General features: G+C 46.0%; 1 protein-coding gene and 1 long non-coding RNA gene across 2 annotated transcripts in view; both read right to left on the bottom strand.

Moving 5' to 3' along the window:
- The window catches only part of GLS (glutaminase), a 107,192-nt gene that overhangs the window by 68,661 nt on the left and 10,533 nt on the right, over positions 1 to 27,998 (bottom strand). The gene's annotated exons all lie outside the window — the stretch shown is intronic.
- Positions 2 to 27,906, bottom strand: LOC135308642 (uncharacterized). Its single transcript, XR_010369024.1, has 2 exons — positions 25,826 to 27,906; positions 2 to 2,408 (listed from the first exon to the last, which is right to left on the bottom strand). It is a non-coding gene; the product is annotated as an uncharacterized LOC135308642 (long non-coding RNA).

Here is a 27,998-nt window from a genome sequence, read left to right as displayed (position 1 = left end):
ATAAAGTTTCATCTAGTTCTTTGATCAACAAATGGAGCTTTGGGCAATCAGATACCCCTATAATAAGGCATAAGGCCAAACCAGTTGCCTATCTGAATAACATGATTCTATTGATTTTAGGAAATACAAATTCTGGAGTTACTAGGACATCTCTTATTCTGCCATATAGTTGCAAAGAAAGTAACCTTGTAATGCCCTACACTAATCACCCAAGACATCGTAGGTCTAACTTGAGAACAAATCTGAGCCCCTACTGTGGTCCATTCAATGGGAATTTTTGTTTTGTTTTCAGGCTGTTTGCTATACGTGCTGTATTTGATTAAAGTCTCCCTGGATATTTGGGGATCAGCTCTGCTAAAACAGAGTCAGAGAACAGTGGCATAGTTGAGCAGCCCAGCTGTGGTAGGAAGGATATTTTAATCTAAAAATACTTCAAGACAACAAATAAAAAGTGAACTATATTGAGTATTTTGGGTCAGAAGGCATGTAGAACAGATGCATGTAATTATTCACATAATCATGGTTAGGAAAACATCATCCAGCCACCTTTCTGCTTGCTCCCCAGCATTGACTTACTGTATCATGACTTCAGCAGTTACAAACTCTCAAGATAGGAAGACACATGCCCTATTAGTCATGTTTAATCAAGGTTAAATGAAACATTTTGTTTCATTTCTTGCACTTTCATTATGTGTATTTTCATGCAATTCTTCTATCCAGTTTATCACACCTTGTACATTTCTGCAAGTTTTTCTTCTGGTTATCTACCTTTTAAGTTGTATTTCTGTCTTTTGATTGATATATTTTAACAGGAAAGCGTAGTCAATAAGGAAAAAAATAGCCTAAATAGTGATTCATTTTGTTCTGCTTTGCCTGTTAGTTACATTGTTTGATGTGTCAACATGTTCTCTTAACAGTAAAGGTGAAAATCAGAGTTGAAAAAGCACAAGCAGTGGAATGCATTGCCTTTTTACACAGAAGTATGATTGAAGAGAAAGGTAACTGTTTAGCAGGGTTTACTGAACCTGCCTTGGTGTAAAGCCAAATAAATTCCACCCTTTGAAATAAGAAGTAATTCTTAAACTACCAGTAGTTGTTAATGATTGCTAGAACTGGAACTAATCAATGAAACCACGTGCTAGTGAGTAATAATCTTTTAGAAACATCCTGAATATAGAGATTAAACCCTTTATTTAACAGATAAGAGGGAAAAGGTTAATTTACATCTCAGTACTAATTTGAGTAACAAGAACCATTAACTTAGGAAGGTAATGAGCTGAAACATCCACCAGCTCAATCCAATGACCCTGTACTTCAGGACAAGCAGAGGGATCTGTGTGATGGACTGCTGCTGATCACTTCCTGAGGATTGGCCAGGCTCTGGATGCCTGGCACACCCCACCTGAATGGCATTGAGTCTGGCTCAGGACAAGTGCTTGTATGGAAATAGAAAACTGTGAGGAACAGTGCTCTTCCCACAAAGTAGTTCTGATAAAATGTTTTTTTTGTATTCCCAAACAGATTGCAGAGAATTGGCTGCAAAGCTGCCAAGTAAACATTACAAGGAGGAGAAAAAGAATGAGCACCTTTAATAGCATTACAGCTGTGTCTTTCTGCCAGCTTATTTCTTTCTCTAGCATACTTCTCATGTCCAGGCCACATTTATTGGCACACTGAGACCTCCATCTTAAAAACTGGAATACTATTATAAGCATGTGATGAAGGCAGAAGCAGCAGAGTCACCAGGTGACTGTCACCCACCCAGACAGACACAGACCAGTTTTGAAGTTGAGTACTGCTGAAACTCCATATTGGGAACGCTGTGCTCCAAAGAGAGCAGCAGCAGAGCAGATTGGCTTCAGCCTGCCCGTAGCAGGACAGAGCTGGTTTGTCCCTGCCTCTGTTACCTTCTCAGCTCAAGGGCATGAGTAAGAGGCAGCTGTGCCACGAAGCTGCAGGTGTAACCTTTGAGTGCCTATTTCAGAGTTCACGTAGAAAGTCAGCAGCATCTTCCAGCCAGAACTTGAACTGCTTAACCTTCAGCTCTCACAGGCTTTCACATCAGAGCTGCAAGTGGATGGAGAAGATTATTCCCAAAAGGTCTGGCAGTCTGTTACACATTACCTCGAAGCAGAGTGGGCAGAAGGATGTCAGGGCACTCTCTCTGGAGCAGAAAGGGATCTCCTGGGAGCAGTCAGTCCACTGGGTCATGCTTGCAAAGGCCATGCCATGGCCCAAGAGAGAGGTCATTTATATATAAATGCCTTCCTCACAGGTGTCACAAGGCTGTCCACTGAAGGCACTAACAGCTCAGTGCTTGAAATGCTTTAGAATTAGCCTGCATGAGAATAAGATTATTCTTAACTGCTTCACTTTTCCTTCCTGAAGAATTACATGCTTTTTTGACCCTATAATAACGAGATTACAAGAAGAGAAAAGCGATAAGGAATGATGCTACAAGCAATCATGAGGTAAGCATTCTTAACAAAGCTAATTAATTTTGGGTTTATGAAAATAAAAAAAAAAATTAAAAATTTCTAAAGTTCTCTAAGTGATCCTATAGAGATGAACAATGCCACATTCCACTTAAAATCCCAGAACTCTGAGTGCAGGCTTACACATGCATACAGCCATTTAAAGAGGCATTTTTTTACTAAGAAAACAATCTGTTTATTATCATCATTGTGACAGTTTAGTTTTATAACTCCTATTAGTGCAGCAGATTGAAAGTACCTTTGCATTTTGTGAATCCTCAGCAGAATTGGCTATTAGCACAGTATGTTGTAGTGGCACTGCCAATCTGTCCAGCATTTGTGTGACATGAGGCAGGACACGGGAGCAGGGCTCCTGGCATGGACACAGCCACCAGCACTCTGACTGCTGCCCTGGACAGTGGGCAGAGGGGCTTTTGGAGCTCCCTGAACAGTGGGCAGAGGGGCTTTTGGAGCTCCCTGAACAGTGGGCAGAGGGGCTTCTGGAGCTGGCATCGTGAGCAAGTCAGAGCAGAAACTGTTTAGCAAAAAGCCAAATGCAGGCCAAGCTTATAATTTTTATAATTGTCCTTTAGAGATAAACCTCACTTGAAGTCACTGCTCTGAGAACAAAATCAGGGGAAAAAAAAAGACAAAACAACTTCTAAAAGCCTTTTCTGCCATGAGAAAATTCATTTTTGATGAAACCTGGAGGAACAGATGTTACTGAGTTCCCAGGCACGTCAAATCTGGAAAGAAATGAACACTATTATCCAGGAAATGGAAGCAATGGGAAGCAGCTGTGACCTGGAGCCTGCTGGCTCTCCCTGGCAAGTTCTGTGGCTCTTGCTCATCCCTGCAAAGAGGAATTTCAGTGTCCCTTTAATTCCCTTCACACCACCAGGGACATCCCTGTGAAGGCTGGCTGCCCCAGCCCCACCAGCATACTTGAAGATTAGTTTAGGGAAAGTGTGGATGTTGTCCTAATCCTGTGTTGAAGCCGTGATGGATTGCAAGCCCTTTGTTACACAACAGGATCCCTCCTCTGACTCAGTGGAAAGGATTTCCTGGATGCCCAGGGCGGTATGGATCAGACACAGGGAGGATATGCAAGGGAGCAGGCTCACTGCTCAGTCAGTCACAGCACAGCCATGACCTATCCCAGCACTTGAAATAAGAGTTGCTGGCACATCTCCACACTTCTGGGCAGCCTTCCCATGTGCAGGGCTCACACACTCACTGTGAACCCACGCAGATATTAAGATATTTGTCTCTAGACCCTAGAGACTAAAGCAGACACATGCAAAGCTCCCCCTCTGTGTTCTCAGGTGTGCACAGCCAAGGCCTGTGTAGCTGTGCTCACAAAAACATCCTCCCCAGCTGCTGCTGGAAGGGACTGCTGTGGTCACTGTCACCTCGCAGCCTGGCTGGCAGCCCTCAGCACTTCCAAGGAGCTGAAGATAAATGAAGCAAGGGCTTTCAGCAACCTGATAGTGCCAAAACTGCACAAAGCAAGCTTTTCCTGCCCTGACAAAGGTGATGGATAAAAGAGGCCATAATACCATAGCCACAGTATTATATAAATACACAAATGCAATGTCTTCTGTCTGGAAGGCATTTGCAATAATATGGATAGTGTAACTACTTGCATTTTTTTAATAGACTAAATCATCCCAGGAGCTCTTACATAGGGCAAGTGGAAGAGATCCTTTTCATTCATCTGAAGGTGAATCCCACCCCTACCCCTCCACATTCATTCCAGTACTCAAGCTGTGCTAGAGGACTGAGAGGATAAGCAGTCAAGTGCTTCATCAGCTGATTTGGGACATGCAGATGACAGCAACGATGGCACTGAAGAGACTGCACAACAGTAACAAAGAAAGCATGAGTTATCTGGAGGGAACTGGTCAGTGGTCTCCAGCTGGCTCCAGGCCCAGCTCAGAAGGTCACACAGCTGACATATCATCCTGTGAGTCACCCCCTGATACTGCCTGTGTCCAGCATAACTCATGTGGCTTGGCAGCACTGAGGGAAGTTCCTCCTCCTTGCTTGCTGCCCAGAGTCAATGTTGCCCTACAGAACACAATGTTGCCCTACAGAACACATGAGACAGTGAAGCCACCAAGAGGCAGATGGCAACTTGACCATCTTGTTAGTCATCATCACCTCCTTGAGTGGCAGCACCAGACCAGATTCATACACAAACATCACTAAAAGCTGTCTAGATGATGTATCAGCACAGCCAAAATACATCTACCTACATTAATAATTAAAAAAAAAAAAAACTTGCATCCCAGGTCAACTAATTGACCTACATTCTTTGAAGTCTCTGCTTAAATGACAGAATGTGTTCAAATCTTAACCAGGCTGAAACAACAGACATCTTCACCAAACACCAAGACAGATACCTGGTCTCTACAGCTCTGTGGAGTAAGGCCCATAAGGTAATACAGGATTCATTCAGAGTCTGCACTGCTACAGCCTCTGAGTTGACTCCCTAACCAGAGGCTTGACTGGCACCCTGACAGCACTAGGATATGACAGTGTCACCCCATCAAACAGGTCCTCAGTCAAAACCACACCCCTGTCAAGTAAATGGGAAAATTATAGTCACCACAGTAAGGTTAGGTCCGAGTTCCCTGAATTTTGACTTGACTTAAAAATTAAAAAAAATTCATACACCAGAGGGAAGACATGGTGTTTCAGGAAAAGGACAAGGAAGCTATAAATGAAAGCACAGAAGTGTGATGAGATGGGACACCCCTGCCTTGCCAGGTGTAACTCCATCCCTTCCAGATAAGCCCTGCTAGTCATCCAAGAGGAGAAAATGCCATGCCTGTAAGGAAAATTGCTTTCCTGGAGTGTGCAACAGCACCCAGCATGTAATTTCTCAACGTAATGACAATGAAAGGATTATGTTAATAGGCAGGTAGCTGTAATGAGAAACAATGACACACAGACCATGCAGCATACACCTTTCCAGGTGTAAGAAGGGATGGTCACGGTGGTTGAGCTGTCTATGACTGTACAGACAAGTGTTAGAGGTGGGTGCTCAAACATACTGTCTTTCATGAAGAGCAGAGCAATAGCCTTACAGGTTTTTTCTGTTAGGGTGAGGTGGTGTTTTTCCTACAGCATCAAGGCCACCACCTTGCGAGAAGCTGGGATTTTCCTTCTGCAGTGAAAGAAAATAAATCATACAAGTCAACATTTAGCTGTCATCCTGTAGTGCTGAATGAAGTGCTGCAAACTGCCAAGGCTGCTCCAGACCCACCAACTGCAGAGCCTCAGATGAACCTCTGAGTCAAACACAAGTCATACTGTACACCTGAAGCAACACATCTGTGTGACTGTCCACTTCAAAAAGCTACATTGTGCATTTAGGGATAGACACCAGATGGGGAAAAGTGGTTAGGGACAGCACAGATCAGAAAAAAAGATGCTCAAGAATACTTCTCTAGATTCTGCAGTACTTTCAAAGGCAATGATAAGAGTTTTACCCAAGAAGGGTTTTAAACAGAAGAGCTCATACCTGTTTCCTGAACTAGATGCTAAAGTTACTCATTAGCATTTCAAATTCAGGCACAGGATGTTTGTTTGGGGCAGGAATGTATGTTTGTTTTTTACTTCCTCAGAAGCAGGTAGCTTACATCTGAGGGATATCAATTATTAACTCCAGCCTGAGATGAAAGTGTACAGGTTTAACTTCCCTGAGAGGCAGGTACCTCCCTGTGTGTCCAGATCTGACAGGTTCTGGTGTGCCTTGCTCCCACACAGGAGGTAAAATGCTAACTTATAGTGAAGTGATCCCTCTGGAAGAAAGGACCTTGCACTAAACGCTGATGGGGATAAGAGAGGGATTGATTTAATTTAAATGCAAATTTTTAGAGTGCTAAAAGGAAAAAGGTTATAAAAAAATTATTGTTTCTAATTATCCTTCGGCCTTAGGTTTTGCTAAAATCTGTTAAGAGTAAAAACTTGGTTTTTACATGGCATGAGAAGGTGCCATGTTCCTGCACCTGCTCTCAGTAGATGTTTCAGATCTCTACAGAGCCACTTATGTGTGTGTAATTAATGTGGGGAAACAACCTTGCACTTCTGAAGGCTGCTCTTGAAGTGCGACTTCAGACTCCTTCATCAGGCCTAATTGAGCTCTTGGGTATCAGATGTTTCTGCACAAACATTTCTCCATGCACAACAGTGTATATATATATATATATATATATTTTTTTTTTTATCAGTTTTTACTATCGATCCTTTAGTGAGGGAACCTGAAGCTTTCTTTCATTAACACCAGCTTACCATCTACACCTAAAATCACCCCAGCTTTACAGCTATGTGACAGCAGCATCACCCATACCCAGTAACAGCAGCAGATGCCTCACTTAGGCACTGCCACAAGCAGGTTTTGTGTGTTACACAAACTCTTCCCCTCAAGGTATATTCTAGAGCAGAACCTGCTCCCACAGAAGTCATAACCAGACTCACAGCATCCCTGACAATTGGCACTAATCAGCTTCCTCAGAAGTATCCCTCTCCTTCAGGGAGGAGCAGGTACCTCCAAAGCAGGGGGCTGGCCAAACTGAATTCCCCAAGTGTTGGACGCCCAGCACAAAGCCCTGTGCTGGGTCTTCAAAGCTGGCCTCAACACCAAGTGGGACCAGGTGAAGCTCTCCTGTTGGATGACAGTCTGTGCATATGCACAGCAAGCTGGTGAGGATTTCCCAGTTTTGGCCCTTGCTTTCTAAAATGAGGAAGTTCCCCACATCTGCTGGCTTGCAAATTCCATTTCTGTCTGGCAGCAGACTTTACAGCCCGCGATGGCAGCACCAGAGGCAGCACAAGCAGAGCTGGGGCTGGAGCCTTGCCACGGCGCTGTGCTGCCTCCCGCACAAAGCAGACCTTGTGCTCCCACCGGGGCTGGGCCTCATCCCGCCCCGTTCCATTCCTCATCCCCGCCTCCGTTTGCGAGATGCCAAACCCAGGGGAGTCACATGGCTGCGTGGCAGACACCAGCAGATCTATTTAAATTGATTATGCTTCAAACAAAACTGGTTCAATGTCTGCTTACATTCCGGTTTCAGGAACATTTCATAACCACTAAGCCTTTTAATTAAAAAAATGTACGACCTTCCTTGCTGAGCCAGCAGTCTTTGCAAAGCATCTCTGCAAACAGCAGGTGAGCTCAGGAAGGGACCCGAGGCACGGGAGGAGAATCCATTGGCCCCATTCCCTCTCTCAGAACCCTTGAGCTGCCTGGGCACATCTGCACATAGGTGAGGCTCTTACAGACCACAGCACGAATTATCTGCTCCAGCAGTCAGAGAGGACAGCTCAGACTGGTCACTGCCTGGGGTGCCAACCAGGAGCATTTCCTGAACCAGGGGAAAGAGCTCTCTCCGTCCAGCTGACAGTGCCTGCAGTCAGAAAGCGTTTATAGCTTCCAGCTGAGAAGTCAGCTGAAGTACCAGCCTGCAAGGAGACTGCACTGGCTCTCACAAAGGAGGCTCCTGTTCAGGCAAACTTGTTGCTGTTTCTTTGGTGTGACTGCACACACAGCTCCTTGGAAGGAAGCTGGTGGCCTCCTTCACGCTGAAGTTCTGCAAAGTTATGTAAAGGAGCGTTGTTTTTCTGGCCATCCCTGCGAGCTCCGGTCTGACACATCGCCACCGCGCTGATTTCTCTCCCGAGGAGAGGCTTGCCGGAGATCTGCGCTTTCGGGCAGTTCCCTTATAAGGCAAAGCTTTGGGCTCAGCTGGACTTAGCTATTCCCTTAGTCTTTAGTCTTCAGTGCAAAAAAATAGTCCTGCACTCTGATAAGCCATTGTACCCGTGTCAAGCCAGAAAGAAGAAAACAGAATTGCTCTTTTTGCCTTTACTAAATGCCAGCTGACTTCGCCATTGGAAAAAACCACCCCGCCTCCCTCCCAAAAACAATCGGCTCAGAGAATGTGTAATGTTTGTACCGTGAGTTTTGCCCACCAACAATAGCCTGCAAACTCTTCAGCACTTGTCTCTTCATCACATGTTCATGCAGTGCTTAACTCCGCAGAGCTCTGCCACTCATCTCTGTTCCCTGGGCAGCACAGTCATGTAAGCACTACAGAAAATAGTGAAAACCCCATCAAACAACGGCTGGAGTTACAAGGAGTCTGGGCTGGGCCCTGACTCATCCCTCCCAAGAGCTCTCTCACAAAGGGCACCAGAGAATTGGTAACAACAAACATGCCAGCCCAGCTAACTCCCTTTTGAGCTCTTAGCCAGAAAAAAAAAAACCCTATTGTCTCAAATCCAGGGAGTGCAAACCAATTTGGAGACGACAAGCAGCTCAGTTACTGCAGTAGCAATCCTGAGAAGCAAAAGGAAGACACAAAAAGTGCTTGGGAGTGTGGTATATATACTTATAGTACACTCAAGCTGGAAGTCAGGTTTAAGCCTGACCTCGTTTATGGTTGAACTGATAATGCTCAGATCAGATTTCAAGTCCTCAATTTTCCAAGGAGCTGCAGAGATGCACGCTTGAACCTGGTTCTGCACGATTGTGATGCCCTGGATAAAGATATTATGTGTCAAGCATCCTAACACATGAAGTCTTAGCAGTTAACACCTCACAGCTGTGTAAAGTGGATTACAGATTTGCCTTAAAATGTGCTTTCCATAAAGAAAAGCTATTGCTCAGATGCCGATGCAGGCACAGATTCAATGAATTATTGAAATAAGGTGACAGAGAAGATGCTATCCTTGGCTGCCTATCTGCTGTGGATTAGCAAGCCAGTGGCTAAGAGTATCTTTAGCTGTCAGCCTCCTCTTCCTAAGCAAGAGGAATTACTTTGGTGTAGTTAAAAGCAGAGTTTATTATTTCTTAATAACGGATTAGCAGTGTCCCCATTGATTTTCCTATATGCCTGCCATGGCCCTACTTGTAGATCACTAACTGGATCTATAAATGCAAGTCAGCCTGCTCTTAAAAGCCATTGAAAGGCATCATTGTGTGCTCCTCAGCTTGGAGATGACTCACTTTTCAAAACTGAAATGCCAGTAGTTACGTGGTGGTTTCTCAAACCCCAAGAGCATTCTGTTGGAATAGTGTCACTGGAAAAAGTCACGTCAGCTGAAGGGAGAAGCTGAAATTTGTCACCTTGCAGCTGCTGCCCAGTTTATTTGTTACCTGCCTGGTGGAACATCGCCTTACCGAGCGTTGTTTCCTTTTTGAAGGATGAGCACTTTGCAAAAACAGCACATAACAGGATCATGGGGTCCCAGAGGGAGAGTCTTTCTCCTGTCCCCATGGGGACAGAGGGCCTGCCACCCTGCACTCCAGCAGCAGCACGTGAGCCCTGCTGAATGGGCACTGAGGCATGTGCAGAGTCAATGGGGATTTACTGCTCCACCCAAATTTAATCTCACCATAATCCAAGGTATTTGTACACCAGCGTGTGGTTCGCTGGAGATAACCAGGGCTACCGTGTCACAGGAGGCTTCTCTGTCAGGGCACGTAGTGTCTGCCGCTGCTTTCATGGCTTATCTTACAAATCTGTTGCAGCAATCAGAATGAAGGTGGGGAGATCATAAAAGTTGTCAGAGAACAACAAAAATGTTTTAGACTGGTAGGTTTGCAGTGCAAGAGGAAGAGCTGTGGTGCACTTTGTTTTGTTTACTTCCTTGAGTAGTACCACCATGCATACCACAGCGATGGCTTAATCCAAAATAACGTCTTTTTTTATGTGTGAGAGGAGGAGGAGAGCTGAGAAAGGAACATGCTGTAAAAACAATGCAAACTGGATATGCAGAAACAAGGGATATTTTTGTTTCTTCTACAAAGTCATTAAGCAAAACAAAATAAAACCTGTTGTAACTAAATTCAACTTGTTCCAAGCCAAGCTGCCTGCTTCCTCCTGCGCATGCCATATCCAAGTACTTCTCCATTTAGCAGCACAAGGCACAGCCCTTTCATACTGTAACAGCAAAATCAGCACAGGACTTTCACTGCATTTCACAAAGTCAAGTGGCACATGATCAGGTGTGGTCAGCAGAGGTATTTCACCATGAACAGCAAAGAACTTAACAGAAAAAAACCCTTGACCATAGAAAACACATCAGCCCCAGCATTTTCATCATTAATCACTCAATGACATTGCTGCTCCAACATCCCTCACTGCCCTTCCTCTGAACTGCTTTTGCTCCAAGAGTGCTATGGGGCAAAGATCTGTCTCCCAAGGCTTTGAAGTGCTTAGTGCACTGCTGGCATCATATGAAAACATCATAAAATATACACAAGCAAGTATCTGCATAGATGATTACTATTATTACCAAGGCTGTTGCTACATTTGATGGTTATTTTACCGTGCACCAGCTATCTCGCCCTGATTTCTTATAAGCTCATGATAGGTTTATACAGATGCAAAGGTAATCTAGCAAATGCGAGTGATTAGTAACTTCCCCAACTAACATAATCCGCGAGCAGTAAAACAGAAACTGCGTCATTTTCCGGGCCGGGTCTCGGAGAGCAGTTGGAGCTGATGGGAAAAGCTATCCAGAGGCACAACCTACAGGTACAAGCTGATACTGCAGCCGGGCTGAGGGCACTGGCGCGGCTCACCGCCATGGAAAAGCAGTTTATCCTCCAGGGAAAAGTCCTCCTGACAGGATAAAAATGGTTGTGGATGTGAAAGGGATACCAGTTACACAGCTCCCCATTCAGAGCATCCAAGCGTTCCCTTTCCTGTGCTTACCCCTTCTGGGCAGGGGGCTGGAAGAGGATTTCCAAACCTGACAGGAACACAAATAATGGGTACTGAGAAAAATGGTGAATTAAGCTTGGATCATTCTATTAATAACTGTTTTACGTCAAAGTTCTTCTGTCCTTGGAGTGAATTAGTCACTGTAATTTGTAATAGCACCTCCTTCTCCAACAAGTCAGAGACTTGGAGTCCATGAAAGCATTATGTACACCAGATACAGAAAGGAGAAAAGGCAAAAGGAAAGGTGGGTTGCCTCCAGGGATGGCTCTCTTTCTTCAGGGAGCTTGCTGAGTAGCTGTGAGTGCAGCCTGCTCACCCTGCTGACCACCTCTTCTGTCTCCATGTCCTTTCCTGCAGCAATTCAGGGAAATAATCCAAAATCCATATTTCTGCATCTCCAGGACACTACTTTTACCACCAGGCAATGCTTTTTTCCAGTCTTGCCAACATACCTGGGTCCAGTGAGCTGGAGCATATCCCAGCAGGCTGCCACAGCCAGGGGAGGAGGTCTGGCGGGCACTCATCACAGGCTGGTACCAGGTTGTCAGGGTTATCCCAATCATGGGTGGGAGGAAGAGGAGGAGAGCCCTGACTGCTCATGCTCAGTCAGCTGTGTCCCTGAGGGTCACACACAGGGAGTGAGGGGTCTTGTCAATCCCCCCTCCCCAGGCAGCTCTGTCCACCATCAGTCTCTTGACTCCCAAATATATGAACATTGTAATTTGTGTCTTGAAAAATGCAGGTGTTCAGCCACTCCAGAACTAATGAACAAGGTTTCTTTCAGGGCTGACACCTCTAAAAAAGCCTGGCTTTCAGCTGCACAGCAATTTTTCTAAATTGGCTCCACTTGAGAGGATTCACATGGGGTGGCCAACCACCACCTACAACTCTTCAAAATATCAGTCTTCATACATGCCCTGTGAAGGCCAGATCCAATCTGAAGACCTTTATTGCTCCCAGGTAATTCAGTCACTCTGTTAACAGCAGCAGGACTGTGTGTGGAAATCAGCTGGAGTAACTATTTCCAAATCACTGCAGACATTTTGTTCAGGGATAAAGGGACCATTATTTCTTTTTTCTTTTTTTTATTATGTTCTTTTGGATGGAAAGTCATATGGAGGCAATCATCACATGGGTATCTGGGAGAGATTCCAGAGCAGAATCAAAGAACAGGGTTTTTTTTCCTCTGTGTTGCTATTCTGGTTATTTTCTTCACATGGAAAAATCCCAACAACTGTCAAGCTCACCGTGTTGTTTACCTCTCTTAGGGCATGGAGATGTATTATACATCCTACTTTAGATATCAGCAGTTTCAGCTGCACAATTAAGTCATTTTGGTAGCCACAAGGATCTGGTAGAGGTTTCCAAAAGTACTGGAATCTGCTGCAGGAGCACTCCTGGCCAGGCAACCTCCCTGACTTCTCCAGGTTCCTCCTTAGCAGCTCACACAGCTCGTGTTTTCAGAAGTGAAAACCAAGAGACACCATGGCAAAAAAAGTTAATTTAGGTTATAAAAAGACAGGAATGCTGTCTCTTTATAAAATGTGTAGCTATGCATTTCCTTTACAAGCCAGCGGGGTGTGCCAGTGGACCAGCTTTCCTACACACAACTCATTTTCTGCCTTAAATGATGCAAACTCTCCTCCTCATGCATCATAGCCTTCTTAAAAAAAAAAAAGTCCATGACCCAATTAAACTAACAAGAACAGATCATCTTTGCTGATGCTGCACCACCTCTCTGTAGTTTCTCACTAAAACACAGCAAAACTTCAGCAATACGTAAAAGGAGCAGTAGGCTGAGAATCAGAATCACCTCCAGTTTTCTAATAAACAAACACTCTCAACCTCCTCCTCATGCTGCCTGCTCTTAGGCAGATCAGCCTGGCAGCCTTCCCAGCAGCACCTCTGAAACCAGGATTCCTGGGGGGGCACACAAGGGCAGGGCAGCTCCAGCACCATGGAAGGCAGCAAGCTCTCCAGCTCACAGGGTTGGGAAGGGACCCTGTCCCCAGGCAGTGCCACATCAGCAGCACAGCCAAAGCTGCCTCCAAGAGCTGCATGCAAACCCTGAATTGCACCCCCCTGAAAGCCACAGCCACACAGAATAATGCTGTTATAGCACCAGGCAGTTTAGGTCTCTGCTGAGAGAGACACACTTGGGATTGAGGTGTGCAAAACCACGTGAGAAACAGCAATTTAAGACACTTAAAAGCACTTTGGGGTCCTAAAAGGGACACCTGATTTTTTCCTATTCTGTTGCAATATTGTGCACATCACTCTGTGACTTCACCTCCACTGACCCAAAAGAGCTACAGCTGGCACTTGATCTATTTTTGACACTAATGCAAAAAAGCTGTCCTGGATCACTAGCGAGTACCATCTGCTCTTTGCAACTGAAATGCCATCAATTCACACACCAGGGCCAGGAGCTTCAAAAATAGCTAGTCTGAAGTGAGCTGCCGTGATCTGAATTTAGGCACCTGACTGACTTTCTGGGAGAGCTGGGCCTGCTGCAGCTCCCATTAACCTGAATTTGGGACTCCCTGCCATTTCAGCCTTAGCAGTGTCCTCTGGGTTTCTCTGGCCTGGGATAAGCAAAAAGGGACTGGTTTGTACTAAATGCTGATTTAGCAGTCTCTCAGATGAGTGAAATTCTCCAAAGCATCCAATCTCTGAAGTTACCAGATTGCTACTTACTTTCAATTTCTTAAGCCAGAACTACCTTTTAACTCAGGAACCTTTTCTTTTTTAAATGAAGTTAGAATGACAATTTTCACCTTACAGAAATAATAAAATACAAACTCCAACTTTTATTGTTTACAAGGTGGAAAACAGCTTGTAGAAGTGATGGGAATGCTATGCTGAAGTTGTAGCTACAATCCATGGCACCCTATTTACATAAAGGCCTCTCAGGAATCTCCTTGTTACTACCACACTGACATAGTACATTCATTTTCTTCTGAAAGGGACCACAGGTACAGAGTTTCATACCTACTGTGTAGGTCCAGGAAGACATTTCCATACTGGTGGAGATCCAGCATTTATAACATGCAACATCAAAATCCTGAAAGCTCTAAAAGATGTTTTCACTGTATTAGTGACGATCATTTTGATGTTAAACCTGCTTTAATGAATACCTGACAACTAAAATTCTCAAAGGAATGATTTCACTTGACATGAATGCATTCAACTACTGTTTGTTGAATGATATTCTTCTTAAACAGCCAGCCAAAGAATATAGTGACACCTGTAAATCAGGGGTTCACAACCTTAGCAGCACTCAGGGCCACGTTTGAAACCTGCCAGAGCTCTCAGGGTGGTGCTGGATTTCAGGATAAGCTCAGGAGGATTTGCATAAGCAGAAAGAGGCCTTCAGGAAGTCAGTGTTTGCACTGTAACCAGGGAGCAGTCCTCACCACAAACATTATCAAGGACTGCATGCAGAATATCTCTTTTGCAGCCAGCATATTTACTGTTTCCTCACAAAATGTGGATGGATGCAATGCCAGCCTCTGTGGGCCAGGTCAGGTCATTGTACTGGCTCACGTTCAGAGCAGCTTCTGGTGGCACTGAAATAAGCCAAAGTTCAATTAGTTTAGGGGTGGAGCTTTTTGAAAGCCTGTTTTCTGCAGAATTAAAAAAAAAAATTAAAAAAACCCCCAAACACCTAAAGAGATACATCCTGTATGCATAAGCGCCCTGGAAAAAGTACTTTCCAACCTGCCAAAATGAGTCAGAGTGCTGAGAATACCAACGAGGAGCACCAATAAACCCCGCAGAGGAGGGGTGTAAGAACTGAATGCTTTCTGGAAAAACAAAAAAAGGCACGAGCAGGTCTCGTTTCCCAAGGGCAGCCGTGCCTTTTCTTACCAGCAGGTGTCACATGGATGTAAGCTGTCATTTCAGCTGACACCGCATCCCCTGCCTGGGGTAATGAGCTTGGCCCCAAATCAAGGTGCCTGGGGAACATGTTCCTGGCCAGGAGATAAACGGAGTTGTCCTCCACCTGGACAAGGACCAGAATTACCCAGATACGCCTTACATGCCACACAGGGGACCTGGCTGGCGTTTCAGGAGCCACCTCTCACTGGGCACTTCTCTAACAGGATACACGACCCTCACAGAGGGCAAGGATGCCTGACAACTGACCCTTACCTCCTTCCTTAGGGACACTAACAATACTGATGCTTCACAACCTTTTTTTTCCAGGAAATATTATTTTGTGTCACTTCAGCCTGCATTGCCCTTCCCAAGAGGTCACAGCTAGGTCCTCCAGGATGCCAGACTGTGCAGCCCAGAGTAAACGCACGGATTGGGGGATTTTATCAGGATGTGCAAGAGCAAGGCTTTGAGTGGTGTTTCTGTTCAGAAGCATTGGGATTCCCAAAGCGTCCCTATCCAAGATGTGAGTTGTGAATGCTAAGTGAAAAAACACAGGCAAATAGCAATTTCTCATCTCACAGCAATTTCTGAGCTTGAGGTAAACACTATATAGGCCATTTTTTAAAACACTTCAACAACTGCTTTCACTCAATGGGATCCTCTGGAGCCCAAATCTCTTCTCTGTCAGCTCACCAGAAACACTGTGGGCTTCATCAATGTTGCACAGCAGCTGCACAACTCAGCCCAGCACTGGGAGTGCATCATCTCCTAGGGGGAAAGTGCCATGGAACCACCAGGAGCTCACCCAAACCTCTACCACCACTGCCACTGCTGACTCCCCTGCTCCAGAGGACTTTGCACAGGCAGCCTGCAAAAGGAGTCCCTGTGTGCCCCTTGAGCTGGGAAAACATCAGGTGGATAAGAGCCCCAGGATAACAGGAATTTCAACCTGAGTGAGTGACTTTGGCTGTGCTGGACCACTGCTAAGAGGGAGTGACAGCCATTGCTTTGCCCAAAAGAAGAGGCCTGAGCTTTAGCTGTATCACACACAGAAAGGAGGCATCACCTGGGGGAACCCTCCACACAAGCAGCTGCTGAGTGACCAGCACTGGAACAAATCAAAGCAATTATAACTACTAAATATAAACATTGATTAGTGTGGTTCATAAAGTCAAGAGTCATGCCATGTTCTCTTGCTTTGGTTTTGCTTCTAAATGCTTCTAAAAATTCTTCTAAATGTGAGTGTCTTTCCCAGGATACATACAACCTTATATTTTGTTCCCCTCCCGGAACAAATACAAATGGAGGCTTTGTAGAAACCCATTTTCAACAGCCCTGTGAAAGTGTGGGAGTACAAATGTCTGACATCCCCCTGCACAGCTTCAAATACCCTCAGGCCCATCTCCTGCTTACAGGCTCCATCAGCCTATGCCAGCCTGAAATACCTTAAAACAGAGATGAGTCATTTGTAAGGACTGATGGCTAATGTTGCTTCCATCATCCTCCTTCGTGCAAGGGACTTGCAATAAAATTTTAAGAGACCAAGAAAAAACTTGAGTTCTATGGAAGTTAAATGCTTCAGCAAACTTTAAATAATAAAACAATAGGGTGACCAAGACAGTCCCTACAGCTGAGGGATGTTCAGGAAAGCAAATATAGGAAATTTGCTTCATTGGCTTTGAGCAAACAGCTCAGTTTGAGTAGCACAAATGGCACAGAAACACCTGTGGCCTTAGCACTGCTCCACAGTTCTGGGATTGAAATGACCCACACTCATTCATGCTAGAAAATAATCAAGCTCATAACCGAAGTCATCATCCCAGGATGGAGATGCTCCATCAGGGATGCAGGGTGGTATTTCCCATGCACACATGCAGCAGGGAGAGGAGTAGACCAAAAACACACAGAAAGAAGTGCTTGTGAGGCCTGAGTGTTGCATGGCCCCATCATTCCCATCACCTCTACTTTCCCACCAACTGTTTCCAGCTTTCACTTTCCAATCCTCATTCATCCTGGGGCTCTGGGATGTTCATGACAGGGAATATGCCCTCATGCACTTCTGCTACAGTGACTATAGGAAGCAAACAAAAACCCAGCTGTTCCCATCTCTCTCTCCAGAGTATAGCTGGCTCTGGAACCCCAGCATCTACCAATGTTCAAGTAGGGAGGAAATACAAAAGTTATTTAAATAAACAAATTCTCTCTGTAAATGCTACGTGTGGCCAAACCGGATCTCCCAAGGCACACGGAGCTGCTCCTCAGCTGGTACAAAGTGTATCAGCAAAGGATATTTGCTCAGAGATTACAGCCTTGGGGAGCAAAAGCCAAGCCTTGTGACAGGGCAGAGATAAAAGAAACTGGAACTGAGGAAAAAAAGGAGGGAAAGGCAAAAATCAGAAGAAAATTAAATGCCAACTTTCTTTCAACTGCACATTAATGGGCTTTGAACAGAGGCTGATGTTACACCAAACAGCAAAGCATGTGTTGCCTCAAAACTGTCCCTCTGACATATTTTTGCAATGGTTGAATATTGCAATTTTTTCACCAAGTGCAGCATCATCAATGCCAGGACCTGGCATTTCCCAGGGCCTGGAGGACTCCTCTCCTCTTACTCAGAGGGTGAGGGGTGGGAAAGGGAGCAGAGAAGGCGCCAGGGCAGCTCAGCTGCCCTTGGTCTGAGGCAGCAGGGCTGGCTCACCCTGGGAAGATGCTGCATCAGATGAGCTCCATCCCAGTCATCCTTATGAATTGACACTGGAAAGGCACGGGGAAGAGCACAGCTGTGGTTTGCTCCTCAAATTTTCCTTCTCTTGCAGAAAGACCACAGTACAAGCACAGAGATAATGAGTTTTTCCATAACAGTCTTTCCTGACCCAAGTCCAAAGTGCCAGAAACATCTCCCAGGCTGCTGCACATTAAATTACTTGCCCTTTCTCCCTTACAGGTGAGGAACTGCCATCATTAAAAACCACTTTTTTATACATTTACATTAAAAAAAAAACTAGTATTCTTATGGTTTTATCCTTTTCATACACTCAGACTCTGCTGCAAGCCCAAATTGCTTGGTTGTGTCAGAACTCTGGTGGGGCAGGAACAGTGACTGGTGGGAATTAATTATCCCCTTGCATCCATGGCATATCTCCCACCCTGTTTGTTCCCTTCTTCCTCTCAGTGTTCCTTTCCACTGAAAACTTCCAAATTGGAGTTACTTGTTTTTTTCCCCAAAGCCCCTTTGCCTGTGGGGCACAGGTTGTGAGGGGGGAACACAGCTCTGCCACCACCAGGCCCTGCTACAGCTACTGACAGGGAAGCACCAGGACAAGCCCAGCAAAAAACCCTTTGATCCAGAAAAACAGATGAGAGAGGTGGTTTGGTAGCAATGATTCCCAAAACATTGAAAATACAACAACAGTGCAGCTACAACATTTAGCAGAAGCAGCTTAAAAATCACACTTGTTATGCTCCTACCTGGTATCCCACCACCAGGAAAACAAAAGTCAAGAGAGGTGCTCATCCAGCTGGATTGTGAGACTCAGGACTAAGGGGGAACAAAGCTTTAAAGATTTCAGGGACCTCTGCACCGTCCCCTGAATCACCTGGACAGATTCACAAGCTGCTTAATGTCTTGACTGAACCAGAGGATTGTGAAAAAAAAGCATGGAAAGAGGCTGCCATTCACTGCTATCCCCAGTGGACAAGGGGAATGGCAAGAAAAATTGAATTTTTAAGTTCTTCAAGGAGCTGTAAAAAAATAAAATTTTAAAAAAAGCGATGGAGGGAGTGGTGAAGCAGCAACAGCAGCCTGTGAAGGTGCACTGGGGCAGGAGGATGAGTCAGTGTGAGTGGGCTGGGGTGAGGGCCATGAGCAGGACTGGGGAGTGGGCAGGCACAGAGCTCCTGCTCAGGGTCCTTGCAGAACACATGGGCTCCAATTGCCACAGGGAAAAAGCAAAAAAAAAAAACCACCAAGGACCTGGTTTTACACAGAATGAGAAAGCAGAAAGCTGATGGTTAATGGCTCCAGACTTTTTCCTGCATCCTGCACATCTGGCAGCTTTGCAGTGTCCTGATCCTGGTTTGAAGCCTAAAGTATTTCTCCCACGAGATGCAAAGCCCTCCTGCCAGGTGCACAGGCTGCTGGGCAGAGCTTTGTGAAGCTCCAGGAGAGCCTTCAAGCAAGAGGGGCTCAAAGAACCCAGCCCTCAGCCCCCTTGAAACAGCTTTCCCTGTTGAGTGATCACCATAATTAAACCAGAGCCAAGTGTCATGGCAGAGCAGCAGCTAAATTACAGGGTGGAGAAAGGCAGGGGTCTGACTGCCTGGCAATCAAAGAGGGCAAAGGAAACCTGAGCTCTGTAATTGCACCCCAATCAGAGAATAGGCAGAAATAGAAATGTGCCTCCAAAAAAAAAATCATGTTGCAATTAAGTTTCTCTCCCTTTCTAATCCACAATTTTAAATGTAATTATTTTAAATTATGATGGGTAATACCTCTGTAGACCAGAGAGTGCTGTAAATTAAAACTACCTACTATCTCCAGTAAATTAAATTTCATGAAACCATTTGCAGGCCATGTCCCAGGAAATGCAGCAAGAGAGGTGAGCACCAGGGTAGCTGGAAGTGACAGAGCTTCATGTCACCTTTGTACAGCTCCTCACCTCTGTACAGGACATCTACCACCCAGCCCCAAATCTCTCAACTCACTACCAGGTGCCTTCCTCCCTACTGGCAGGGATAACCAGCAGTGGAGGTACCACACTGGGCAGCTGCTCCAGTATGACCTCTTGTAGCCACAAAAAACAAATTGTTGCACCCACAGCCTGGTGCAGACTTGGAGTAGTTTCTGAGGTTTAGAAACAAGGTGAGATTTGGGCACTGGAGCTGACGGTGGCCGTGCTCAGCTCTGATAACAGAGACAGGGCTGCTCATACGTGCTGGGAAATGCTGCAACTGCGTGGGCAGAGTATGATACAGTGGACACATTTAGAAGCACTTACACTGACTTTTAAAAATACATTAATTTTACACATCTACTACTTCAAGAGGTTGGGTTTTTTTGGGGTGGGTTTTTTTAATTATTTAAAATAACACCCTTTCTCCCTGCTAAAATTTGTTCTGCATATCAATCAGAGTGAAGAGAAATCCTTTGGACCTTTCTCTGTGCACAAAACCACCATAAAAAAAAAAGTATCAATAAATTATAAAGCGTTCTTTCCACCGCCATCTGTGTGGAGAAGGAAATCCCCAGCATACATGTCTTCTAGCACAGCCACTTTATCAAAGTACCACTAAAAAACGCTCACAGTTTCCATCAGAAGTTCAGAGGTTTTCTGAAGCATACAGGCAATCCTGAACTGGTAGACCTGGAAATGTGCAGGGCCCCATTTGTAGGACCTGGGAGGACATTTCTTCTGGGAGCTGTGCTTCAGCACACAACATCCTCATGGCACATGAGGTGCCTGAGCCACTTGCTGGCAGCAATCTAATTATAATTCATCATTAAAGTGGCAGGAAAACACATAGGGAATTATTTCTCTCTCATCTTGTAACAGAATGGCAAAGTTAGCCTTGGAGAATGACTTTTTAAATTTTTTCACCTCAAAACATAAAAATTACTAACAGACTCAAGTAAATGAATACTATGAATTAAGTCAGCAGTGCTGCTGCAGAAAAGTGAAGTTTGAACATCAAAAGCCTAGGTATCAGCCCAAAGCAGGTGCCATTCCTCTGGTTATGCAGGTTTGTGACCACAAGATTTGAGTTTCCTTCATCCCTTACTGAACGAGGGCTCTATTGATTTATTTATTTTAATCAGATTTCTCTCAAGTCACGCACACTCATCAAACCTGATTGGCAGGGCATGAAATAGCAATCCCTAAAAATAGAAGCGAGGAAGAGTCTCGCTCCACTTCCACCCTCCTCCCAAAAATCTGCCACGCGGGGCTGCAGCGAGGTGGGGTCCCATGGGATGGAGTCGGCCAGACAGTGGAATTTGGATGCTGTTCCCATTGCAGGGGACAAACAGCAAAGGAGCCAAACCCACGTCCCTTGGAGGCGCTTGGTTGCAAGGGATTTGCATTGACTGCAAAGGCAGCAGCACCACCCAAGATCTTTCTGGGCTGGAGTATTGGGGTCATGTCACAAGTGGGATCTAGCAACAGTCCCTAGGAGCAATAGTGATGGGCAACATAGGAAAAAAACCCACCAACTCAAGCTTTTCTGTGAGCTCTGGGCATGATCCTAGTCCCACAGAAGTGTGTGGGCGTTTTGCAACTATTCCCAGTAAATGTAGATCTGTTCTCCTCTCCTTGTTCCCTTACTGTCTCTGCTTGGCATTCCCTCCTCGCCTCATTCTCCTTCCCTCTGCCGGGGTCAGCGCCTGCAGCCCCCGGCGTGGATCCACCCCCCATCCTGTGCCGCCATGGAGGTGTGCAGGGCCCCGGGCAAGCGGCCCATTCCCAAACACCAGCTACCGGAGCCACCTCCCACACCAGCAGGGATAACTGGCTCCAGGAGCACCGCATCCAGCGGGAAACGCCCGCCGGCCCCCGGCAAGCAGCTCTCTGGGAAACGCCGCGCTCGCAACCTGCGCCTTTAAATTCATTTTACTATTACAGTCATTTCACTAACTACTTAATTGCAGCCATCTCTCTGCGTCTGTCTCGGCCCGACACCCACAGCTGCGGCCGCCCACGCCGCCACCCACGCCGGCCCACGCTCTGACTCATGCTCCGAGCCGTGCTCGAAAAGCCCCGCTCCCCTTCAAATGTGTGCTGCTACTTTGATCTATTTCCATAGATTCCTGTGAGTCATCTGATCCGTCTCTGATCTAAACCCAGTAGACTAGAGCCTGCTTGTATGGTGTTTTGCATGAATTTGGCTTGCACGGAGGGCTGACCCTGCTGAAACGCACAGGCATGCGAGAGCACAAAATTCCTGGGAACTTCTTCCAGGAGGGAATTGCCTACTTATCAAAAAACAAGAGCAATTATTTCCTATTAAAAAGTCTCATTGTACTTTAAAAATTTGTGTATATATATGTATAGGTAGTGGGGACAGCATTATTCTGGGATATAAGGCCACAGCGATGCTCAGAACCCCTTTTCCACCAGATCCCTTCACAGGCTTTGCCCACCTCCCCCAGTTTGTTACCCTCTCCTCCTGTTGCAGATGGCAGCATGGCAGTGCCAAACCTCAAAGTGCACGCTGGCAGGAGCCAGCCTGCCACTGGCAGCACCTTAATGAAGGCATGGGGGATGATCTGTCCTGGACACCTCGAGGCAGTGCAGTTTGGCTGCTGTCACAGGGGAAGGCACTACTGACACCCAGGCTATCACCAACGCCTACTGTCTGGCAGATTTGTGGTCCCTCGTTATCCCAGACCTCAAGAGATGTGCCCCAGGGATACCCAAACTCTTCCCGAGTGGGTATTGTCTCCGGGTGATCAATCCAGCACTTGAGGGTGGATCCATGGGGGAACATTTCTAAGCCTGCCATCTCTTCCAGCCGTTATGTGGTTTGTGGAGGATGCTGGCATGGCTGAGCGTGGATAGTCAGAGGTGCCCATTCCCACCTGGACGCTGTTGGCCGGGTCGTGCCGGCCTGCGCCTGAGCCACCCCTCCCCTCTCACAGCCAGCACTCAGCCTTCCAAATGTACCTTCCCCAAGCCTTGCTGCTGCAGCCACCAGCATTATTCCCATTCCACAGCCTCCCTGCGCACAGCAGGCAGGCAGCATTCCTTCCCGAGTGCTTCACTGGCAAGTAGCAGATGGTGCCTGTCACTAAAAGCAAATAAATGCTTTGGTGCCCTGATTTATCTGCGCAAACACCACCTGAATTATCGAGGACAGGAGGCCCCCTTGGAAACGCCCTTCTTAGTGGATTTGCACTCTGATAACAAGCTCTAAGCACACAGAATTCACACTTTACAGGGTGTGCATCACTAATGGCTTATTTTGGTTTGCACAGATGCATTTGAAACACAATTAAAACAAAAGAAAAAAAGAGAGAAGCCAGATGGGTTTCATGGAGTTGTCACAAGGATAATTCCAAGACATGCCTAAAATGCTAAATATTAAGAAAAAAAAAAAAAAAGAACTGAAACTTGAAGCCTACACCTGAGCTTCCTGAAGTCGGTGGCAAAGCTCCTGTCACCTCCCTGCAAGAAGAGAGCTGCAGGCATACAATTAGAGATGGGAAACCCAGGGCCAAATTGCTTCCCTTTGCTCCCTGGGTATAAAACCAATTAACTCCCTTCTGCACAGCAGATGAGCAACAGAAAGCCAAATCTTCAAAGCTTCCCAGTGGCTGACGTTTGGGCTCCCCCTTTTATATTCCCCATCCATCCTCCTAATGGGTCTCAGCACTGCCATCATGCCTGGCACCAAGGGAGAGAGGGGACCTGTGGCCATCCATCTCCCCCTGCAAAATGCAGCCCAGCTATAAAGGAGCTCTGGGAGCTAGAGGCTTATTTAAACCAAGTCGGTGGAGCTGGGCCCTCCCTGCACCAGGCACAGCTGGTCTCAGCTCTCCCTGGGAGTGCTGTATGTTCCAGGAATTCCTCCTGGTGAGCACTGCAGGGTGTGGCACAGGGAGTGCTCTGCCGGCCTGGAGGGGGGCTGATTATTAATTGAAACGTTTTAGACTAGGGAAGCATGAATCTCAATCTGGTAATTTTTCACAGGAATAACATCAACATCAGGAGGGTGACCAACCCTTACTGCAAAATGTGGCTGTACTCAATTCCTGGACACCCCAAAAAGTGCCAAAAATAGTCCAAGTGACCCAGGGAGCATGGCAAGGATCATCAGCAAGGGCTGACACTCCCTGGGTTTTTTTCTGGAAAATCTACAACAACGTAGGACTTCAGTACTGAACAACCCTTTCTCCCTTTTTTTTCCCCCTGGTTGTTTTTGTTCATTTTCTTTCATTTTGTTTTTGTTTGTTTTCAAGAGAACTGGGGGAGGAGAGAGAGAAAGGGGTAGAAAAAACATTGTGTGATTTGGTTTGAATTGCACTGCACTTTCCCTGTGCTTTTTTTATGCTCGATGGGAATGATGCATGCAAGTCTGGGAAAACAGCACATTTCACCAGCCTGAAAAATATTGCCTTGGGCCGATCCCAAATTTTCACCACTTTCACTGGAAGTTGAACAACATTTTTTTGAATAGCCAGAATGGCAACCTGTGATACCCAGCATTCTGATAGATTTTATATGGTAACTGAAGCCTCAACAGTCTCAAATATTTTTAGGGTGCTGGTGGCCATCAGCAGCACTGAGCATCATGCTCAGAAAGCGGCACTCAGCCCTTGCCAACCCTTGCAGTGCTTCCGAGTGGGAAGTGGGAAGGCAAGCAAGTCACTAGAGGGAGAATTTCTGTCTTCCAGGTCCATAAAGGATATGCAATATATAAGCAGAATCAAAATGAATCACAAAACCACATGGAAACTGTCTGATTTCCCCTATTACTCCTAACACATCAGCTCTAAATGATACACCCCAGAAGAGCTGCAGTTAAAATATTGTTGTTTATTCGGTTATTTTCATACGCATCTTATTTACTTAGGATCAAGACAAACACTACTTGCATTCCTACTCTGCTGGCATTAATCATCTCCTGCATCCTGGGATGCAGGAGGAACACAACAGCCATGTGTGTGGGCAGGCACAGAGGTGGGTGTTTGCCTGTTGGAGCAAGCCAGGGTGAACATTCAAATTCAGAGCCTTCCCAGGGTCTTGCACAAAACTCCACGTTTATTTATCAATTTTTTTGTTAAAATATATTTTCTTTGCAAATTTTATCTGTGAACAAGGGGCACATTGGCAGGGTTGGGATAAGATGGGGTATTTGCTTCCCTTTGGTGGAGGCTCACACCTCTGTGGCCTTTGAACAGAGATTTTCAGCCTTGTCTCTCTGCTGCATCTTGGCACTCAGCCGCTCCCCCCAGCAGCCCTCCCTCTCCACTGAGAGCTGCTGAAAGCACCTTGGCTGTGCCTGAATGGGGGAACATTTGTTCCGCTCGCTCGGGCGCAGGGAGGGAGCTGTGTGGCAAGAAGTGACGCTGGTACAGCGCGCAGGAGCCGCGCCAATGTCGCCGCTCGCAGCGGGGATGCCAAGAAGGCGCGGGCGCTGCTGGCTCCGCTCGCAGCAGGAATCGCATCCCTTCGGAGGAGCACAGCCACACTTGCTGGGAACCCCGGGCCGGGAGAGCCACGGCACCGCTCTGTGGAGGGGAGGCAGCCCACAGACACCCGGCACAGGGATGGGGGTTGTGGCTCCAGCTCTCTGCTAACTCTTTAACCAACCTAAACCCTTTTTCAAACATTTATTTAGCTTCAGAAAATAGTCAATTTCGCTTGGAATGTGGCGCTAGTCTATTTACTTAAAAATCAATTCATCCCGTGTCTACACAAACAAAGGCAAAATAAAGGCCAACTCTAGTAAACCTGATTAGAGCAAGCCTGATCAAACATGCCCAAGTTAAAGACCTCCATCCATCTGTGAGCAGCCACACCGAGAGTCAGTCCTTTAGGTTAAACCCCACTGGCAATATACACCATTGTTGTTAATTGTATCTATTAACAACATATTTAATATCTGAATGTCCCCTTTTATCTACCTTGGAATTACAGAGTCAATTAGGTTGAAAAAGACTTGCAGTCATTGAGTCCAACCTTAAACCTAGCACTGCACATCCACCACAAAACCATGTCCCCAAGTACCACACACCTTTTTATTTCCCTCCTGTCAGCAGCATGTATCACAGTTGAGACAGCCATGATGTACAGAGTAACACTCACCACTTCAGAAGGCTGTAAATGTCTGCCCTTCTTGTTCTTTAGCCCAGCCTTTTATCCCCTGATGCTGATGCCCTGCCCCTGTGTGCCCTCTGCTCCCTTTGGTGGTTGCTCAGTGCCCCTGGGCACTCCATGGCTCGTTACCTTCAATGTCATTCACCTGTCCTGCACAGCTGTACCCACTGGGGATGGGGCTCAGCCCTGCTCCCAATCACCACAAACTGTGTGCCTACACCCACCTACTTGCAACAGCAAGGAAACCCATAACATCTCCTGTTGATGCAATTCATGACCCAGCTGTGCCCACAATGAATTAAGAGATTTTTCAGCCTGGACAGGTGAACAAATCCCTTTTTTGGGAGCCCTCTGCCATGAACAGAGCCTGAGTTGGCATTACAGGAGTGCTGATGTTCTGCTGACCTGAAGATCAGCACAGACAAATTTCATGCAAACAGCAAACCAAAAGCCAGTGTCACCAACTTTTACCTTCTCCTACCAACTTCAGTGACCACAAGGGAGGCTTTTTAATCTCACCAAAGCCTGAGGTTCCGTGGTAACATCCATCCTCTTACATCCTCCCTTCTCCATCCTTTCCAAGGAAAGTCCAAGCACAGCAAAAAAGAAAACAAGTAAAAATGTATTATCTGCTTAAATATGCTTTCTGCCTTCTTTTTAAAAGAGAAATTTTACTAAAGACTCTGAGGGGGGATCCCGAGATGGGACACGTTGCATCCCATTGTGCCCAAAGGAAATGTAACAGCACAGTCCCTTGGGAACAGGGAGCTGCCCCTCTCCCAGCTGCACCAGGACCACTTTGATTTCAGTTGGGGAGCTAAGTGTAAAAAAAACCCAACAAACCAAGAAGTAAAAACTCACTGTATTTTGGTTCCTTTCACCAAGGACAAAGAGGGTTGTGTGGGAATGGCAAATGGGAAGTCAAGGTGATCTGAAAAGCAAAAAGGACCTCATGCCTTTTCTTCCTTCTTTGAAATACATAAAAAAGTAACTTTAGAGGATAATTCTTCTTCATTATCTTCTTTGTCTTCTCTTAAACAATGGAAAGAAAAATACAATCTTGGCATTTTTGCCCTCAACTACAAAGACTGTGAATTTATTTTGGGAGAAAGCAAAATGGCATCTCAGAACCTAACACATTCAAGACATTGAGCGCTCCAAAAATAAAGCTGAGCATCACAAGGCAGACAGCCCTGTCAGCAGGCTCTGAGCGGGGATCGCCTGCCCCTGTCAGAGCAGATTTCATGAAGCTTGATAGCAAAGGCATCTGGCGAGGGCTCTGCTGTCTAATCCTCAAAGCACACCTGATATTGCAGGAAGAAATCTTGGATGTACTCAATAGTCACACTGTCAGACTGGGGCTCCGTTTAGCACCAGGAGCTGTTTCTAGAGAGCTTGAGAAAAAGTGACAGAGTGAGGAAAGAAGGAAGAAAAAAGGGAATAAAATACAGGATGACACTTACATAGATGTAATGGCTAGCAAATGGCTTATTTTCTACCCCTAGAAACATTCCTGTTGAAAAATACTGTATTAGTTGTCTCCTAGTATTGCAGGCTCTATAGGACACTTTGATCTTATACAAAGCACGAGGCAAACACAGTCCTTACAGTGGAAAATTTATGGGGTTTTGTTCCAGCAATGGGAGTGTATAATTTCTGGAATTAGTACTCAAAGTCATTAAAATGGCATATAAGGCTTTAAAATATGCATTGGGTTTTCCTGAGTAAACCAGCATTTACATGATGAGAGCACGGGGGGAAATCCTCTAGACACCATGGAGAAATTTGTTCATTTGTCATTATTGAGTTTTGATAAATGCTCCTTAATGTGTTTCCTACACTCCTGGAAGTTGCCATCGTTTTGCAGGGAATGGGTGTGCCCCAGCCCCAGGAGAGATGTATTGCAGCAGGCAGCCCCAGCAAAGAGCTGTCACTCCTGTGGGTAACAGTCAGAGCATCCTGCTCCCTCCTCCTCCTCCTCCTCCTCCTCCTCCTCACAGCCCAGTTATCAGCACAACATCCCTACACGTGTCAGAAATACAGAGGCAAGTGTTGTTTCCACTGCATCCAGTACGAGGATGAACCATGGA

The sequence above is a fragment of the Passer domesticus genome, chromosome 10 (genome assembly GCF_036417665.1).
Source record: "Passer domesticus isolate bPasDom1 chromosome 10, bPasDom1.hap1, whole genome shotgun sequence".
NCBI lineage: Eukaryota > Metazoa > Chordata > Aves > Passeriformes > Passeridae > Passer > Passer domesticus.
The sequence above is the reverse complement of the archived record's forward strand: the minus strand, read 5'-3'. Positions and strand labels throughout refer to the sequence as shown.